The sequence below is a fragment of the Nasonia vitripennis genome, chromosome 1 (genome assembly GCF_009193385.2).
Source record: "Nasonia vitripennis strain AsymCx chromosome 1, Nvit_psr_1.1, whole genome shotgun sequence".
Lineage (NCBI taxonomy): Eukaryota > Metazoa > Arthropoda > Insecta > Hymenoptera > Pteromalidae > Nasonia > Nasonia vitripennis.
Genome location: NC_045757.1, coordinates 20,219,838 through 20,240,376, shown reverse-complemented (window position 1 = coordinate 20,240,376; position 20,539 = coordinate 20,219,838). Strand labels below are relative to the sequence as shown.

Genomic DNA, 20,539 nt, shown 5'->3' with positions numbered 1-20,539 from the left:
ATTGTTCCGTGCGATCGGCTTTCGAGGCCGAGGAGAGAGAGAGAGAGAGAGAGAGAGAGAGAGAGAGAGAGAGAGAGAGAGAGAGACGGGCAGAGAAGTGGGAGGCAATTGCAAAGTGCGTGACGTCGTCGCGGGACACACATACACACATTTGCATCGCTTGCGACGGCTCGAATAAATGAATGCCCGATTCGCGCTTCCGCGGTGTCGCTCTTTCGTCAAGAGACAGAGGGAGAGAGAGTGCATCTGACGGACACGCGCAGGACCTAGTTTCGCCTGGTAACAGACTAACAGTATAGACTGCCGAAATTCGAAGTGGGATCGGCGGTCGTTTATTTGAGTGAGATGGGTATCGGGATACGGATTATCGATTCCAGGATTCGGAGGAAAAAGCGATAGTCATTTGCGTGCGCGGAGATCGAAACTTTCGATGCAGATGTTGCAAGCCGAATAGACGATTTTACCACAGAGAGGGCGAATCGTGGATTATGTATCGGTGGTGTATCGGTGCGTTATTTTTACCGACGCGAGGAAGAATGCGGTTTTGAGCCTGACGTCATCAGCAATGCACGAAATGACACCCGTTGTCGTTAAAGCGTTTGGCCGTCGTAATTTACACCCGTAACGAGATGTCCGCTTATCTCCGCGGAGTTAAAATTGTATTTTTATCCTTCGGCTTTTCCGTTTTTCTTATATAAACTTCGGCTTTTATTTCAATTTAGCAGGATGTTGGATACGCGCAGTGCGAGCTTAAATTAAACTTAATTTACACTTTTGCAGTACACCAATTTTCATTTTAATCCGCGCTGAAATTAAGATCTCGAATAAATTAAGGGTATTTTTATAAGTTTTTAATTCGTAAATTACATCCCCGTTGAGAGAACCGATAAAATAACTCTCCCGCACGGCGTTTCTTTTTTCTCGAAACGGATAAGGGGGACTTTACGAGGGACAAGGATTTTTCATATGCAAATGTTCGAGATATCAACTTTTTCACCACTTCCTCGAGGATTCCGATCTTTATTTTCTTTTTTTTCTGCTTCTGCGAGTAGTTGCGTAACGCAAGGTATACTTTCAAAGAATGACTCCGATTGTTCGAAACGAGCCTCCGCAATCGCCGCATCCACTTGACACACATCCCGCGGCAAATTTGAAAAATCTTGCAGACCGTATGCAATCGTCGGGAAATCAGTTAAAAAATGTCAACCCGTGCATCGCTGGCATTAGATTCCCGGCGAGTCGCCCTCGATATATCGAGGGAACTGACGACTGTGGCAGCTGCGCGCTAGCCAGTGTGGATAAAAATGCCGATCTCTATCGCGCGAGACGCGCATATACAGGTAGATCCGAGCCGGACGATAGCCGAGTTGATTTTTCGCGCGTAACCTCCGCTTAATTAGCCTATACCAACGCTGCGAAATTGGGAATCCAAGGGGGAAAGAAGGTCGAGTATACAAGTGGGTATAGCGAGGGAGATTAAAGGCGATGGGTTAGCGAAAAATATGGGAGGTTGGGGATGTTATTTTCGCTGTGGTGTCGATTTCGTTAAAAATCTAGACATCGTGGCTTCCTAGTTTGCTTGGCTCTCCAAATGTATGTCGATCGGCGAAAGTTATTCTTGATGCAGGCACTAGTTGGTCAGCTAGTGCCTCTAAAATTAACCGCGCAAAGAGCAATAAATCTGATTGATATCTGGAACGATTATCTCAAAGCTTGCAACATTGTTGAGAATCCGAGAAATCCCCTGGCAGAAGGAGACTTGGTTTCGCTTAAAAATCGGCGTTAAGCGTGCCTCAACGATTCGTTTGCTGTGCTACTGCTACTTAATCTCCCCGCTGATAATAAATAAACAAAACCGCACAAATTTATGCACATCCCATAAGCTTCCCCTCGCGACGGCAGAAGAGAGCTGCTGCGCCGATATAAAGCCTCGCGCGCGCGAAAAACAGAGAATCACGTAAGCGGGAAAGAGAGAGAGAGAGAGAGAGAGAGAGACTCGGGGTAAGAAAGAAAGGAAGAAAGATAGAGCGAGGCTTGGACCATGCGATGATAGCAATTAAATTAAACCGAGATCCCGGCGCAGCGATAAGGCGACGATTAATCAGCGCCGCGACAGTCGGACATTTCATTAATGACTTTTGCCGGGCCGCGCTGCACGCGTGCGATGATTCGCGGAGCGTGAAGTGCGCGGTATATTAGCGCGTGCATGTGCGCGCGTATTTGCACTATATAAACGCCCTCGGCTTCTCTCTTTACGCGATTTTTGCGGGAGATGCGGGAGAAAAGAAATGGGAGCCGCCCGCGTCGAGACGCTTACACGCGGGATTAATTAACCGGCTTTTTTGGGACTCAGATTTTTTACTCGTTATCGCAGGGGTTTGAGGAATCAATCGGAGGTGTGGGTTAATAGAATCTTTGATGAGGACGGGGATTGATGATGGATGAGTGTGAAATTTCGATGGAGATTTCGAGGCGATGAAGAAATTGGTTGTGCGTGCGTGCATTTTTTGCGAGTTTTTATTTTTGATTTGGCGCCTCACCTCATTGTTGTGTGGAGATATTGAAAGGCCTGTCGTCGTGATTGAATACCCACAGCACTTTTACTTTCAAGGTGGATTTATTATTGCTTTTGTAAAATATAAGATTAAGAAGCCAATTTTTAGAAGATAAGACCCGTTATTAACGTTGAGTAATCACATAAAACTGATACAAAATCTGCACGCGCAAGTGAGGTTTTATGGTGGCTCAAAACGAAAGGCTCTAAAAGCATCACTGCAAAAGTGGCTCACCGGTATTAAGCTCTAGAGAAAATTCAATGACCTCTCGGATATTCTAATTTGCCTCAGTCAACGTGGGTCCTTGAATGTCTGGCAACTCGTCTACTTCCTTCGATTACCATTTTACGATTGCAACTTCAATGGCTATTTTATTACCCTGGGATTGTGTTTGGGTACGACGAAACAAATAAAAAGGATATGAAACGACGGAGATAACAGCCAATAAATATTAAAGAAGGACTCATAAATAAATTTTGCTTAAATATTTAAGCAGATAAAATATCAGTCGGAATCGCATTCTTAGAAGGAATAAACGAAGACGCTGCATTGCTTGTGTGTCCGACTAGTTTCCAGATAGAAACGTCCGATCTCGTTCATTTGCCTATCGAAATCTCAACGTTATCAGAAGTCAAGTTTGATAAGATCAAGGACGCGTACGAAAAATGTTTGTTTGTAACAAGAGTATTCTGAAGGTTATATCACTTGTAAGTAAGTAGAAAAAAACAGACAAAAATTTTATAACAACTAAGTACGATAAAACGTTTTTTACAAAAAAATAAATAAAGTCTTTCAAGCAACAGGTCTCGATCAGCAGACTCCTCACCGCGAAAATTGGAGCAACGCTGCATCGAAAGTAAGAGCTGCCGAAATAACGGACCCCTCGAAAAAGAAAGAGCACGAGAGACGAAAGGACGACGATCTCTCTCTTGCACATATACAATGCGAGCAGGCGCGCACGTGCGCGCACAACTCTCCGCAGGAATTAATATTCCGGGAGCGTTGCAAGTAGCGTGTAAGGTTGACGTTTCTATGGGGGATGCGTTATGGCCCAGCACCGGCGCGCGGCGTGGTTTATGACCGCGAGTCACCGCGCGCACGCTCTGAAAAAATAGAGACTATAGGCGAGTGAGATGTGGAACTCTCTCCGAGTCTACAGAGATATGCGGCGGCTTTATTTTCCGGAGATGTGCGATATGACTACGGGTGTGTGGGTGGCGAGAGTGTTCGGAGTTACGGACATTTACGATGATTCACGCTCGCGTCAATCTTCGCCGAATGTCATGTACGCAATTTTTGAAGCGAATAAACTACGATTGTTGGTAAAATGTCAAGTGTTATATGGGAGAGAACTAGGATTCATGGCTTTTGTGCAACGGCTATATGTGTGTACGAGATTTCCTTCACCTACAGTACACACCAAACGAACCGTCCAACAGGTGAGTGATTATCTATAAAATCTCGAAAGTCATCAAACGTTGCGAAGAAACCGGCCATCAGCGCATATCATCTTTCATCGATGCGAAGATGCTCTATGCGCGCGACGTATTGTTACACAACTGAGAGATTACTAGGCACCTAAAGGTGCGATTGTGGAATCGTTTTTACGATTTGAAAATTGCTAGCGATTTCGCATTATCGACATAACGGCAACCATCCGCAAATAGTCTTGAAAATCGTTCAACTCGTTGAAATAAACACCAGAACAACATATCGCGTTCAGCTGCATCCATTCCGGGCGGGAATGACCGCGACTGTTTTGTGATTAACACCGACATTAACTAGGACAATAATTCAATTAAAGGCTATTATTAAAACGCGGCTATAATACACAGCGTCGAACGGAACTCTTGCGGTCAGCTCTGGGCTGCCGCCTGCCGCAGCGTTTTGTGTAAGTTATCGGTGTCGGGAGCGTGGGGCTTTTAAGGATTTTTAAAGCGTCTTTCACTTTCGTATAATTTCGCGGATGATATATCGCCTACCTGATTACATCGGATTTCTCTCCTTTTACTATGATAGTAGTTCGGCATACACACGTATAGGAGGCGAAAAAACGGCTGGACTATTCGCGATCGTTAACTTTATTGCGCTCTTTTTTGCGCGGGCCAAAGGCGCGAGCGCTGAGAGAGAACTTATTTATTTGTACAAACTACTGTGTGCAGCACGGGTTTCTTTTTCGTTCAGCGGAGCTGGTTCGCGATTGCAGGACGTATTGAAAAATTGTAAGTAATTATCCAGGATACACGCGCGCCTAACAGCGAATTTAATGGAAATAACATAGTTGACTCGATATGTTCTTATAACCGTTGAATGGGCTGTAACTCGCTGTGGGAGAAAACATGTGCTTTATGCGCGTTTGCGAATCGAATGATAACTTTTTTTCAGAAAGGATAAACTCCACCACGTTTATTCGTCGATTCCGGCTTGTTTGTACAGTAAAATAAGAAAGAAAAAATACAAACAGAAAAAAAATCCGAATCCAAAGCTGCATCGACGCCAATTGCCTGCCCACACAATCGCCGCAGAGCAGCGCATCCGGTCCCAGCCGAAAACCCATGTCGAAACTATTCGAAACGCGTGCTCGCGCTTGCGATGATTTCGCTCAGGGCAGTCAGTCAGAGAGCGCCGAGAAATATATATCAGCGCAGATCAGCTCGGTCGCCGGACAGAGAAATTCCAGAGTCCGCGCAGCAGCAGAGCAGCAGCGCCGCCGCCGCCACTGAGGCCAATAATTATCGGACGCGCTCTCCCCCGAAGTGGAGAAACGACGGCGCATCTGATCGTTAGATTCCATGTTATTTGCGCGCGAGCCCACTCCCCGAGAGCTGATCACGATTATTATCAAATTCGAAAAGCGCGCTGCTCTTTGCTTTATGCTTTTGTCGAGTTTCGAGATCTCTCGATGCGGTGGCGGCGGCGACGGCGCTGCTGAGTATGGATAGGGACACGTCGCTCGTGGGCTTTTCGAGCCCAATTACGAAGGCGAGTTTTCGATGCCGAAGATTTTTTTTCTTTTTTTCTCGCTCAGCAGAGGGAGAGAATAATGCTGACTTACGCACTACACGTATTGCTCAAGGCGTAGAGGATGATAATTGTTGTTGTTGCCGCTGTTGAGGAAGGATGCGGATTTTTCGACAGTGTGCGATCGACGCGTCTGCTGAATGCAGCCGAGATCATTGTGTTTTCTAGAGCCTCTCAGGCATCTGTCTAGCCGGTGCAACGGTCTAATACGACTGCATTTAAATAATCGGTTAAGAATATACAATTACATTAGTCTTTTTTTTTACTTTTGATGGGCACGAATCTAGTTTAAAAAAGTAATAAAAATATGATATGTACGCGTTCGTGATATTTGAAACAAATATTTCATTCAAGCATTTTTCATGCGTTCATCGACGCGCCGCGTACGAGTCTGCTTAATCTTCGATCCGGCTCAGCTTGCGTGGGATCGCTCTTATCTGTTTGACTTTCGTTACGCCCACACGCGATAATCCATGGATCGTCGATGTCGAAGAGACAATCTTGTGATTCTTCGGCTGAGAGCAGCTTCTTTTCGATCCAGTTCCACAAGATTACAGATCTACAAGTAAAGCTTCGTGGCTTTCTCTGCTACGTTTTTTCCAGACAGAAAAAAAGTCGTGGAAAGTTATGCTAACGCAAGATCCTCGGAATTTACCCAGAATGTTTCAATAATCCTGGTTTCATTAAAATAATAAAACGCGGATTAATAATCTTTTCTCTTGCATTCTTATAAAACAATATATAGTAAAAACAATGTTCAAACTGATGAAAACGTTTCTCCAAACGAAAAGCCCCGCTCGCCGTCTTCACAAGTCATACACTCAGCCGCTATAGTAAAAAGCTTAAGCAGCAGATTATTTTTTTCCTCCTCATTTTTGTGACCGCAATTCGACATTGGCATCTTCAGCAGCAGCAGCGGCGGCGGCGACAGCACGAGTAGAGCGTGTATAAGAAAGAAAGAGCGAGCGACTTGACGCAGCGGGGCCTGGGAAGAATTGACCGTGACGCGCTTGATCAATTGCGGCCAATCAGAGATGATAAAAACGTGCTGTGGGTGGCTTTGAGCGAGAATGAAAAGCCGATCTCCGAGGATGATTGTAATAATGCTGCCAACTCAGGAATTCGTGTATATAATGTTGCGCGAAGTTTAAACTGCTCATTGGTGTATTTTATTGCTTCAACTCAGAGTATTGCTGCATAAATAGGTATCTCAGAACAACGTTCGATCTTCGACTCGGCGGTGGCGCAAGTCACGTGCGATCTTCGCATGGAAAAATCTCGATCGCAATCCAGCGACAGCTCGAAAAGATCAATGCTCCCAATACACCTTCAAGCATCACGATCCCCAGCGACCGTCGAACAGCCGTCACACTCCACAGGTCGTTGAGAGCAAAGTTATCGAGTATTATGCACACACAGGCACACATATACGCTCCTCATCATAAAAATAGAGTACTTAATATACCGGCATCAGCATCGCGCTTCTCTTCGTCGTCGGTGAGTTCAAGGCTGTGACAGGCCGCTTTTCTTATCGCGCGATGCAGTAACTCTCGCTCGATTTCCGCATACACGCAATTACAGTACAGAGCAATGAGACACAACGCAGTGAAAAAAGCGCTTACGCATGTATCATAAAAAACGCTCTTCCTCGCAAGAGTGTGGCGCGATCAATCAAATCACTCGCGCGACGCCCACGTACGCACGCATGTACGTTACGCAAACGCGCTTCAGCGATAATCCACTTATCTCGCTCTATTTATAATGAGCGAGGCGCTTTGTGCTCGGCGAGAGGATTCCGCGGATCTCCCCGGCTTTTTTCCTCTCTTCCCTCGTATTATTGCGGCGGATTCCGCGGAGCGGCGAATCGAATATCGGACTGAAAGTCAAAAAATTAGTCGATAGCGATAATTACGAGAGACGGTCGTCGGCTGTGTGAAGGACTAGGGGTGCTTTGCTTTTTTCACAGGTTCACTTTTACGATAATCACACTGCAGACGTGGAAGAACGGGGTTAACGAGGGGATTAGTTTTCACATTTACTCACAAAGGAACTATATTCCGGCTCGCTGTGTAAGGTGACCTGACTCTTCATCAGATTTTTTTTTCAATCGGTCAGCACTGCGCAAACATTATTTTGCGCAGGGTCAAAATCGATACTCGCGTTATCATCTGTCCGTATTCCACTGCCTCATCTTTGTCCAGCCGCAAACGCACGCCTCATCAACTTCATTATTCGTCTCCTCCTCAATCCCACATCCCGGCGGCGCGTTGTTATCGCGAGAAGCGCGCATCTCTCCTTAACGGTCCGATAAATAGGGCGGTCCTGCGCGCACTGTACCTATATCGACACATTAATTAAAACATCGCGAGCCAGTTCTCTCACAACGGCGGCTGACAGCCCGCTCACGCCCAGAATTGATCGACCAAAATGTGATTTCTCATTTCGTTCGCGGTTCTTGTTCTTCCTCTTATCCTTCTTACTTTTTTTGTTCCTCGTCCATTCGGCCGCCTCCTCCTCCGCCCTTTCACCGATGTTTTTCGCGCGCGGGGAGTTCCCACACACATCCGCGGCCGACGCGCTTAACGTCGCCGAGGATTAATTCGGTACAGCGGAGTCGGAATGTAAGTTGCTGGGATGGCTGATCTGGAATTTTTATACACTCTATAGGGCCCTTTTGAAGCGATGTTATATCCTTTGGGACGGAGAAAGATATAAGGAATTGTATGAAAGTTGCGTAACGCTTACTGCGTTGTATTTCGCAGTGATGGTGCGTTAATCACGATAAATTATCTTTTTCGCGATGCCGTGCGGTGTGTTTGTTCGATTAATTATTGTCGTTGCGAAAATGTGCTGGAAAGTGCGATGTCTCGCAGATGTTCGAGGGATGGTATAGAGATTTCTGGGGAGATCGAACGAAGCGTGAATCATCGTAAACTTGGAGAGTGCGCATCTTGCTTCGCCCTCATCCAACAGCCCGCGCCGATGAATATATAGGACAGCTGGTGACGAAATGATCCACTGCGCACCCGAGCAAAGTAGCTTACGCTTGCGTGACTACGAGATATTGCAACGCTGAGAAAAATTGTTTGTTCTCGGTTGGTAATGCTTATTAACACAATCCCGAGTTATATGCTTCAAATACGCAATATAATTATTATAATTTCAAGGAGCAACAATCAATGAATATTTATCGTATACATTCGTCAAACGAAAAAAGAAGCCGACGCCAGTCTCCCACGTTTGTCACGGAATTCCACGACACTCAAATCGGCAAATACCATCGCACTCAAATCCGGATTCACCGCACCTCATAACTCACAGCAACACCCTCGTTAAATACGAAATCACCCCACGCGTAGAGAAAACAACGGGGCGACGCACCCGCCGCTTTTCCCACCATAAAACCGATCGCCTCGACACCATCATCATCATTCCATCCTCTCCTCTCGAAAATCACTTCCGACAATAAAAGCCGGCATGACCACACACTGTCCTGCCCGACTCAGTGTATACCTATATACGCAACAGCTCCCCGTGATTTTATCGATTGAACTGGCGCGCGCGCGCGCCAGGTACGAATTTTCAGCACCGCGCACCTGGCCACGTGGGGTGAGAAAATGCCCGGTGCCCCCCTGGCCGTACGTGCCTGTGTCGCAATTTCGAGGGGTGGCACGTCGTGCATCCGTGTACGGAGATGAGAAAATCGCCCGGAGGAGGAGGCATTATTTTAGAGAGACAACAACTGCGCTTGTCGGATATGCGCTCTCTCTCTCTCTCTCTCTCTCTCTCTCTCTCTCTCTCTCTCTCTCTCTGCGGAACGCGCGAGCGCCGAGAGAGCAGCGCGTGGGAATCGACGTAAAGGATGATTCTCTACTGTGCGGCGCGGTGCCTATATGTGTGTCACTACGGTGTACTTATTAAATCTCCTCTCCCTTGGATTTTTCGAACGGCAGATGAGTGCGCGAGAGATGCTCGACTGTTAAAAATTTTACGATCGCTTCACTATTGTCGATGATGGTGCTTAATATACGACTGCGGTGTGAGATGCGGATTCGGAAGTATTGTGTTCGACTCTGAATGGGAGACGCTTCTCGCAAATAGCTAGAATACATTATGACAGCAACAATAATGACGGTTATTTGCGTGAATGGCATCGCGAGCTCACGTAAACAACATGTTCGTGCGACTATTATAAAATTAAATGCATTTCGATCAGGTCGAGAATCGTTCGTTTTAGCGAGCGCGTAAAGTGCGAGAAGGAAACTGTCAAAAAACAGGCAATTATCCGATTAATACGATACACCATAATATCACTCTCGCATCCAACGTACTTATCTCCCCGGCAAATTCACTCGAGCGATATTTCGCGCGTGTATCGAAGACGCCGATCAGAAATAGCGTAAACTCATGCAGAGAGGAACTTGAGAAGTGTCACTCAACCCACGATTATCCTCGGGGTGCTCGAGCTCGGCCGCGATACTCAGCCGCAGGCGGCTCGACTGGCAAAACGAAAATCGAGAGAGAGCGTCGCCCGCGCGCGAAGCCGATGTTTACGTCGAAAGGGAAAAAGAGAGGAACGTCTGTGAGGGAGAAAAAATCCACGAGAGTGGTCGCCACGCGGTGAAGAAGGAATAAGGACGTATTATGCGAGTCGCGCGTGCTGCTTCTGCGCTGGTCCATTCAGCTTTTTGCGGCGCGCGCTTTCTTCTGCGTACCCGCGCTGTAAATGTGCCGCGGTGTGTAATTATTCACGATTTGCATAATATTACTCTGGTCTCCGATGGTAACGATCGCTCCTGACAAAACATTCGACGCAGTTTCCAGCTTTACTTTGTTCGGAAGGGATGGCTCATTGTTATCGCCGCGCGCGTACTGTAATAAAGAGCGTAATTTTTTCAGCGAAGCTTTCGATAGAAACTTCGTCCCCGAATATAAATTGGCTGATGCCTTTCACCGGCGCGACAAAGCCCCGTCGTATCGGCGACACCTCTCGTCGGGGAAAAGCCACATCGGGGACAAAGTGCGCGCGAAGAAAAAAAGCGTAATAAAAGTGCACCCCGCGCGTCATCGGCAAACGAATATAGAAGAGGAAAATTCAATGCACCGAGCGCGCACAGGTATGCGCGAGACAAAAGCATTGCGCGAGCAAACACACGCTTAAAGAGCGCGAAACGGAAAATTGACAAAGAAATAAATAAAGGGCGATACTTCATCCCCTCTCCGCAGATTGGTATGAAAAAAGTACGAGCTAGTGTACTTACACATACGCGGCGCACGGGGAGCTCGCAAGAGGGGAAGGCGCAAGTGGGTATAGAAGACGGCCGCGGGAATGATCCTGGGGGAAGCTTTCGCATCTTTCGCCCCACTCCGGGAATCACGGCACGCTACCCCCACCCCTAGTCAGCGCGTGTCGCGTGTCCCACCTCCCACTCCTCCGGCGCGCGCTCGTACTCACACATAACCTCCACGGAAGAGAGACAGCGCGGAGGACAAAAGAGTAGAGTCGTGCGTGAGTTATATACAAGCTCGCGTATGTACACGTATACGTGAGAATATCGCGAAAGAGAGAGAGAGGCGAAATGCTCTCTCGCCGGCAGCTTAGTCGCCGAGTGTTCGCTACTACGCGCGGATACGGACGTGTGTATAGAGGTACGCGACGACGCCTCCTCACCTGTTGCTGCCGCTGCTGATGCCGGAGTCGCGTACAGCAGTTAGCAGTTTTCTCCGGGAACTTGTTCTTCGATTTTGGAAAACGTGATACAGTCGGACAACTCGAAAGAGAGTGCAGAGGTGTGTACTGGATGCGGTCGATCGTTTGTGCAGAGGATTGAGATCGAAGTGCTACGGAGATGCTCGCAGTGTGGTGACAAAGTGCGTAACATACGAACACCGGTCGATGAATCGTCTTTGTTCGGCGAAGTTGAGCGCGTCGAATCGGTGACACCCTTCCCCGCGGAGGCTGATTCAAGATTGATCTCCTTCGGCTCATCAGTCTGTTCACGCTGCCGTCTTTAGCTAAGGTAAGAACCGGGGCTTTGGACCTCGAGGAAACATCGTTATGCGTGAAATCGGTATTGACAGATTTCTTTACTCTGAATGAACTGGATTTCTTATCGGGTTCTCACGCGCTACTATAGCAGTCGTGTGTTGCAACGGGTGAAGATACTTTTTTATCGCGCGAGCGCTATTTTTAGTGTTTATTGACCATTTGACTGTATCCGAATTATGCGACAGAATTAACGAAAATAAGACGTTAAGAAATCGAACGTCGAGATAACGCTCTTTTTCGGGACATTCTTCCCAAACACATCATTTTCAACCGAGACAAGACCGAGCTGAACGCTCCTCGGAAAATGGGAAAGTAATGGCTCCGCAGTTTACCTAATTACTCGAGTAAGTACACCACACACCCGATCGCTCATCCTCCCCGCTAAGTAACCAATTAGCCAAAAGCGCACTAATACCAAAAACACAGTGGCCGCGTCATGCGCGCGCGCACGTTTACGTAGATAATTCGTAGGCTAAGGTTACGCGCCGAGCTATAAACGGAACATCCGTTGCAGAGTAAAAATTAAAGAACGTCTCTCTGCGCCCGCATTATACATCGAGCCGAGCAAAACGAATAAAGCGTTTCGGATATCTGCTATACTTGTACGTCAAAACCCTGTGATTTGGCTTCACGAGAAGCCGCTCTTTTACTCGCGTGTCTCGAGTCGGTATCGTTCGCGAAAGCACGAAATAACAGGCGTGTTACGCTCTCTCTCTCTCTCTCTCTCTCTCTCTCTCTCTCTCTCTCTCTCTCTCGACGCAGCGTTTATCGGTATACACACTCCGCACGTGTGCCCGGAATCGAGAGATTGTGCTTTTGAATTAATTTGCTGAAATTTATGCAGATGGCTTACGAATAACGCGCTTTGTATCATTTTTCGACGATGCGCGTATGTCGTACGATCGAATCGCATCTACGCTGAAAGTTACACAATTTGAATAAAACAGCCATGTCAGCGTGGATATTATTAGCACAGAATTTGCCAGAGCAGCAAGTTTATGGATTCCGAATTAATTTTGTTGCCACTCGCCAGTTGGTTTATCATTCATAAACCGGTCGAATCGAACAGTCCCGCTAAGGTCAAGCTTCATACAAGACTCGCAAACACCCACAACATCGATATGCCTCGTCCTCCTCTGATGTATCAACAAACGGAATTCCGCGCCTCGAGTAAGTATACGTAGGTATAATATGATGAAAGCATTTATGAAACGCCCTCGCCTCGCAACTCTCCGAAGCGGAGTAAACAGCGCACCGGTTTTTCAAAAATTGTACGCGTAGTATGCAAAGAGTGAATTCATCTCAATTTCTCCATTCACGTATGTTGCTTTATTACTTTTTCTGCCGCTGCTGCTGACGCACGAAACGTATACAAATTGTCCTAGTACATATATTACGAAGAGAGAGAGAGAGAGAGAGAGAGAGAGAGAGAGAGAGAGAGAGAGAGAACTGGTTTGGCGTTAGATTCGGAAAATAAAAGAGCTCGAAACTAATGTGCACGTTATGCCTGCTCCTGATTTACTTTTTTCGATGCTATAATATCTCCGCGAGTAATAATAGTGAAATTATGTATCTATCACGTGCGGTAATAATTTTGCAATTATTATTGGTCGATATTCTACAAATGCAGATAGATGAGATACTTTCCTCGCGCAGATACGCGCGTCGAATCGTTCTAATATGTCGTCGTCGCGCGCAAAATGTTTCAAAATGTAACATCCTGAATGCATTACCGATAAAGCCGAGTGCGTGTATCATACAAAAACCCGACATTATAAATTCAAGCAAAAATAGCATTTCGATAATTATAAGTCGAAACGCAAAAAGCAACACGTTTCGCACTCGGCCTGCAGGAATTAATTGGCAAAAAGGAAAGCCTAATGACAGCAGCGACTAGGTACAGAAAAATAATTATATCATCGCACATACTGTTAAGCAAACATCCAAAAGTAAAGACGAAAGCGTCCTTCCCATTAGACTACATTCAAGAATCTAAAACGTAAAAATCAACTCCCCATCTCCACACCATCTCGGCTGCGAGCGCGCGGCAATAAAATGGATCTTTGATTCGAAAGCTCGAGCGAGATAGAGCGAGAGAGAGGACGAACCGTTCCGGATGGCAACGACTACTTTTGCATCAGTCGCAATCATCGGCGAGAGACGCGTAAGCTCGTTCTTCTTCGTACACCCACAGACACGCAGCCGCGCGCGCGCACGTTTAGGAAGAGAGAGAGAGAGAGAGAGAGAGAGAGAGAGAGAGAGAGATAGAAACGAGCGCGACGCGAATGAATTGCAAATTCACGACTTCTTCGCGACGACTAGCAGCTGCTCCTTCGGTCGTTGCGATTTCTTTTGGCTCTCATAGCGAGCGCTCGCCGACAAGCCGGTCGTCCTCGTCTAGCAGGCCTAGTTTTGTCCGGCGGGACGCACCGCGGATGCTTAATTCGGAATAAGAAGAGGTGGCGACTGCTCGGACTTTCTGAGCTACTGCCGTGCGTAGTTTTGAATGCTTTCTGCTGCGTAACGGTACAGAAATTGTGCGGCATTATTTTTTCAAATCAGTGTCTTGTTCCATCCGATGACGAAGTGTGCGCAGACGACGAGAACTCGTAGAGCGGAGGAATAAATGATTCGCCGATCGAATGCAGAAAGAGGAGATAAGACTTTAAAACGCCCACTAGAAAGGATACGCTCACGCGGCGCAAGGAGTCGACTCCGGAATAAAAGACGGTTAAAAATGGACGAGAATAATGTAACCGCCGGTCGGGAAAAAAGTAATCTGAAGACACAGATCTAGTCTGCAGAAAGGAAGAGGCGCGTGGCTGTCTCTGCTCGATTTGGTATGGACATCGCCGTTTCTGCGTTCGGCGATTATTGAATTAACATGTAGAGCACTGCATTTGCGCTCGAAACAACGAGCTCGAACAAAACCCCGTTACGCACACGTAAATAACCCGAAAAAACAGAGGAAGACAGGTCACTATACCCTCACCGCTGCGGTAAGTCGATCCAGCAACATATTCTCCCTCCAAAAAAAGGAAGGAGAAGCGGCAAACTACCGAGAAGTCGAAAGGCGCCTACGCGACTGAATGAAAAGGACCCGGATGCTTAGTAGGCTACTCTGCAGCGCGTCCTAGACAAGCGCGCGCTCGGCAAAGGAAACAGTATACCCACCGGGAAGAAAGCGCGGCACGTGGCCACCCTCGTTTCGTCCCTTTCATCCAGATCCTCGCCGAAAGCTTGTATTCAAGAAGGTCCGATTTAGCCAGAGACACGCGTCTTCCCTCTCCCTCGCTCCTTTTTATAGACATTCGCGCTCCGAGGAGACGCGCGCACTCGAGGAGCTTATAAGGAGAGCGATTTGATCTCTGAATCCTCTGGCGGGCGCGTGCGAGGCGTGCGTTCTTCCATTTGTATTGGTCTCGGTTTTATAATGAACGGCTGAATGGTCTTTTTTCAGACGGAGGATGCATTGTATTATATGCGCTTTGGTGGGTGTAATGGGTTGTCGGGGATACACCGGACCGCAACTTTCACTTTGTAATTGGAGGTTTTAATTATCGTTGAATTTTCGTTTGTTATATTACGCCGTTTTCAACATGCTATTGATGTAGATATTCTTACGAATCGCAATCGCGCGCATATGGTTATAATGCTCTACCAGCGCATGATTTTTTACGTGAGTACACCCACGCCAGCGTCACTGCGGTTAAGAAAGTATCTTCTGCGGGAAGTCAGCTCACGCAAACGCTCTTCCGCTTTTTACAATGCTCTTGTAATGGCAGTTCCGCCCACGACAATGATCTTCCTGTGTTATGAAAGTGGTTTTTTTCTCTTACTCGCAGACGAACGACTAAAAACATTTTCAAGGACGCCGGCAATTCAGCACATTCGTTATAAATTTATCACGTAAAAAAAAAGAATGTTTTATCGCCTCGTAAAAGCTCACAACTGAAACACGCCGTAAAATCAATTAATCATGGTGACCGGGCCAAACACACGTAGAGCAATAAAATAGCGTATACGAGCTCATCGGCAGCGGAAGAAGGAAGCGGAGGGCGAGATATCCGATTTTCGTCCCGAAGGAAAAGTCGCCGCGTCGTCAAAGCCACGGCCAATTTGTCAGCGGGACGCAGATGTACAACAAGCCCAGCAGTCGACAATACCGCCCACGTACATAAATTCCGGGCCTCGTAAATAGGTGCGCGTGTACCTATGCGTGTATGGAAGAGAGAGCCAGTAGCGTTTACACGCCTTTTGCCGAGGGGGCGAGATTTTAAAGAAAAGGAGAAGGAACGACACGGCTCTTGTTCGCCGCTGAAAAAGTGACTGCGGAAAACCGCCTTCTGAATGGGAGAACGGAGTTGGGGGTTTGAGGAATCGATTTTCAGCTTTGAGACGTGTCTAATTTTCGCAAATCTATAGGGTGACGGTATATTTTATACCTTCTATTGCGTGCATTAGAAGTGTGTAAAATTCAAATGTTGTGCTTCTTTTGTACAGTTACAATAATTAATTATTAGAAAGAAAAAAACCCCGAGTCAAAATTTTTTTTATGGCGCGCATCCACCCCTGCATGATTTCAAACGGCCGAAAACCTTATTTATTTGTACAACAAAGCCGGAAGCACCGGGCGAATCATAAACCATCATCTCTTTCGACATCTCCCCCATAGAACCTACACGCACACACAAGCGCAAGCACCACGTTCCTCAGCACGCGCCTCGCAAGAAAGCCAACACCCCGCCGTCTGCAAGAAGCGCCTGCCCTATACTTACCCAGTATAGGTGTCGTTCGTCTCCTCCTTCGTGTCCCCTATACGCGTGTACATAATCGAGCGCGCAGGCGGCGTTGAAGAAAAGTCGAAGGCGCGTGCCACGAGAAGCAAGACGATCATCGACCACCCGTCGGAGATGTTTGGCCCGTTTAGCGAGGGAGAGGGACGTCAACAATGAGCGCACGCCTGATGCTTGCGCCAGCAAGGAGTCTTGGATTTTCTGCTGGTCGGGGGAGTAACGACGGGCCATAAATTTACTTCGAGAAACGATGCCGCTGCTTTTCGAGGGCTGCGGTAGCTGCTCTCTGTAGGACAGTCTTGTAGAACAGTTTCTCGGGGTATTATCGCCTAATTGCCTTTGTGTCCCTCGAGAGATGCTATCGATCGCGGGTTGAGGGATGGATTTACGAACCGGTGTCTCAAAGTGCTACCGCGATTTTTCAAAAAGATAGTTGAAGACTACTCGTGCCTATTTCGATGTTCTTGTTAAAAAAAATGTTTGAGTGCTCGATTTAAGAATGTACGATCTCGTGGAATTTCTTCACCCCGCAACGCACTACTTTTAAGAATATACTGCCCTCCTTAACAGACGTACAATGCAAGGCAACAAAGAGAAAGCCATCGAATCCAAACCGCGCACCCCAGTGCACGGAAGTAACTTAAAAAGCACTACTGCAAAACTCCCGCGTTCACTGTAAGAAAATAATAAAACTGTCCTAAATACGCTCGTAAAACCAGACCCAAAACTTCGCTCGACCGAGTTAACGCACGTCTCCCCACCGTAACCTCGATAAATTCCATCGAACGTTCTTCCGCACCGTATAAAACCATTGCCGGACGTATAAGCGCGCTGTGTGTCCATCTCCGTTCTACACACCATAAATATATCCGAGAGAGAAGAGCCGATCGCGCGATCCGACGGAATTAAATTCGGCAGGTCTTTGTGCGATACGAGCAGCGAAGCGTGAGAAGCAGTAGCTCTTAACGCGCGGCGCGCACCTGGACGCATTATTAACATGGGAATCGCGGCTATATACACGTGATTTTGCGCGGGGTGATGCCGACGGTAATCAGGGGTGCGCAGGGGGACGAGGCGGGGCCGCAGAGGAAGGAAGGAATGAAGAAAGGAAGCGTACCGCGCTTTCCACCCCTTGCGACTTCTCTGGGGGGAGGATCGTGGGGTGGTGAGCGCGATAGGAGATGCCGGGGAAAGCGGCGACTTGTTGCGACTCGTGTGTGGAGTTTTTTTCGTTGGGATAGTTTTCGTTCTTTGTTCGCGCGGCTTTCCGAGCCTTGTTTATCAGAGGGGGTTGTTGAAAGTCCGCGTAGATAATGCGAATCGCGAAGGAAAAGATCCAAAGGCATAACTGTGCTTGTATCTCATCTAAAATAAAAAATAGCCGTATAGGAATAAATCGCGATAGCGTCGCTAATTTTAAACTATCCACCGCACAGAGATCGGCAGTTAAAAAGACTATTAATAACTTCTCACCCAAGTCAGCCTATGCCAATAACCTACGAGCCGCAGTTTCTCGAAAAGAAAGAAAGAAAGAATGCGTCATAAAGTTCCATTACAATGTCGCGTGTCATTTCTCATCGCGCGCGAGACATTTCATAGCCGACTGCAGCAGCAGCGCGTATCAAAAGAAACAGTAGCTTGACTCCGCGTCGCTGTATCGCGAGAGCTCGCACACGTACACATATGCGCTCACGCTCTGTCTCGCACACAGCGGCAATTACAATGTACCTATCGAAGTCCTTAAAAATTACGACCTTCCCTCCATCGACTACTGGTTTCTGCGTCGTCGGGAGAACTCGTATAATCCTACCTTCGACGCTGCTGCAAGTAACGTTTTACGCTGTGTGTGCGGTGTATACAGAAACGAGAGAGACGAAAGAAGAAGGAACGATGTATGCGGAGTCGCTGTATTTATGCAAGTGCCAGACGGTTCTATATTTGGAGACGTATGAGTTTTTAGACGATTGAATCAACGCGCGTCTTTCTTCAGCATTTTGCAACGATATTCATAAGTGCACCCATCAATAAAAATCCCGACAAAGCTAGCAATCAAAGAAACCGTACCCACATAAATAAAACCCCATGCCCGCATGTACCGCCAGAGTATCGAAAAGTGCGTTTTCCATGCACACATCCACAAAGAGCGAAGAAAAGCTCGAAAAAACAACAAAGTCTCCCCGGAAAAAAATTACGCTCATATGTACGTGCATAACGGTCGTCGTCCCGTTAAAAACGAGCTGCAGTGTACAGATCGAGGGGTGCGACCATGCGCGCACGAGGTATTGTACGAGCGCACCTATAAGTCTACGACGTCGATCTTGGCTTATACCTGCCCCCCTTTGCCAAAGGCGCGCGCTCGCGTACGCCCAGGAGGGTGACTGCACGCAGTCACTGAGCGTATGTGTGTATGCAGTTAATACACGCATACTTCCTCGGCCGAATCTGAACCACCCCTCGATCGGCTTTCTTTTTCTCTTTCATATCTCGAGTTGCGCGCTGCAGGATGCAGCCAGATTGACTTGGCTTTCTTGTAGGCAGGGGTTTTTCGTATCGGCCGCGTGTGCTTCTTTGACGATTTTTCTCGCTTTTCTTGCACACACATATGGGTGGGGGACTCGATTTTGGGGTGGTCGCGTGCGAGTTATCTTTATCAATCATGCAACACAATGAGGAGTCGGGCGACGTGAAAAGCTCTTTGTTGCGAGTTAGTCGAGGGTGCAGACCAATTTTCGATTTCCATCGCCGTTCGTAAAGATACTTCGATTTTTGTGAACAAACCGCACTGGAAATTCACTCAAGTCCAATCTTCGCGCACCGGCGCATAACCGAGTGAAACTTCAGCCTACATTAGGCTTCAAAGACAGGAGCCGACCGCACCTCGTCCTTTTACTATGTAACGCATACCTGCGTTCGAACGTTGGCGTCGTCGGCCAAGTTTCTCGGCTTTAGGCGTCGTCTACGTAGCTCGGCTGCTGCTACCGTACGTCTCGTAAATCACCGTAGGTGTTGAGGCTGCTCTCTCTCTTTCTCGCGCATTGTTAAACCTCGAGCGGAAGCACAGCAGTCCATCGGCGTAACGAAAGAAGCTCTATGCAAAATTGGGGCCCCTGCGCGCGCGCGCAGTTTTACGTCGGCTTAATAAGGTCGTTACAGGCGCTCGCGTGCGCCAGCCACACAGCGAATAAATTCCTTGAAGGGCAATTTGCCGGCTTGACGCGCCAATTATGCTAAGTGAGTGGCGCGTTTAAGGCTCTTTTTCTCGCGGGCTTTTTTCTTTCTCTCTGGAAAATCAGGAGAGAGAGAAAGAGAGAGAGAGAGAGAGAGAGAGAAGGAAAAATTCGCCGCAGACTCCTGCTGCTGATGTAATGCGCTGGGAGGCTTTTAGTGCTGCTGCTGCTGTTGGTTATAATAGGCGTGGACAGGCACGTGTAGTTGGCTTAATGAATTTGAGCGTTGGTCTCAGCAGCACCAGTGCTGGTCTTGTGTAGTGAAATCACGTATTATCTTCTGAAAAAATGGGAAAAAGCGCCGTGTCCGTTTTCAGACGAGGAAGCTTGCCTAGGCGAGCAAATCAAACAATACCCGAGTGTCGCCGGACGTAGGGTCTGCGCACACACACGTGCTAAATTTTCACTGTAATACACGCACGTATGTATATATGGCATGTCTCGGACGTGATTCGGCGTTAATGGTCGCGAGAGACTCTAATACACCTCTTTTACGGAAAATGGGAGGCTTAATTTTGCGCTCGTATAGGCATTTTCAAAATTTCCCTTTCACCTCGCTCGCGGCTAATTCGATGCTTACGCGCGTCCAATCAAAATTCCAGCAATTAATTTATCAGCGGCTCCCAATCGTCCCCAAAACAGCGCGGACTTTCGCCTCAGACAATAGCGACTCATTACTCACGCACACATACACCTCTCGCGGAATTGGTCGTATCGCGATTCATCTCTTCTCGCACATTTCTCCGGCGTCGTGATTTTTCGCCGTAAAAGTCAGTCGGTCGTGCATACACTGCGCGCACGAACACGTCAAGAAAGAGAGAGAAAGATAGAGAGAGAGAGAGAGAGAGAGAGAGAGAGAGAGAGAGAAAGAGAGAGAGAGAGAGAGAGAGT

General features: G+C 47.5%; 1 protein-coding gene across 1 annotated transcript in view; it reads left to right on the top strand.

Annotated features, from left to right (window-relative positions):
• Positions 1-11,115: 11,115 nt before the first annotated feature.
• The window catches only part of LOC100117267 (zinc finger protein 768), a 62,759-nt gene continuing 53,335 nt past the window's right edge, over positions 11,116-20,539 (top strand). Inside the window, exon 1 of the mRNA XM_016988931.3 lies at positions 11,116-11,596. The gene's annotated coding sequence lies outside the window, so the exon portion shown is untranslated. The remainder of the gene's footprint in view (positions 11,597-20,539) is intronic.